The sequence below is a fragment of the Piliocolobus tephrosceles genome, chromosome X (genome assembly GCF_002776525.5).
Source record: "Piliocolobus tephrosceles isolate RC106 chromosome X, ASM277652v3, whole genome shotgun sequence".
NCBI classification, from domain to species: Eukaryota; Metazoa; Chordata; class Mammalia; order Primates; family Cercopithecidae; genus Piliocolobus; species Piliocolobus tephrosceles.
In genome coordinates, this window is record NC_045455.1 from 91450339 (window position 1) to 91450585 (window position 247).

The 247-nt window shown below is 60.7% G+C and overlaps 1 protein-coding gene across 2 annotated transcripts in view; it reads left to right on the forward strand.

Moving 5' to 3' along the window:
• Positions 1–247, forward strand: part of MIPEP (mitochondrial intermediate peptidase) — a 152327-nt gene that overhangs the window by 21017 nt on the left and 131063 nt on the right. The gene's annotated exons all lie outside the window — the stretch shown is intronic.

The window sequence follows — 247 nt, forward strand, 5'->3', positions numbered from 1 at the left end:
GGGCAGGTCACGGACAGAGGGACACGAGGGGCAGGTCACGGACAGAGAGACACTAGGGGCAGGTCACAGACAGAGAGACACTAGGGGCAGATCACAGACAGAGGGACACGAGGGGCAGATCACAGACAGAGGGACACTAGGGGCAGATCACGGACAGAGGGGACACTAGAGGCAGATCATGGACAGAGGGACACTAGGGGCAGATCACGGACAGAGGGGACACTAGGGGCAGATCACGGACAGAGGG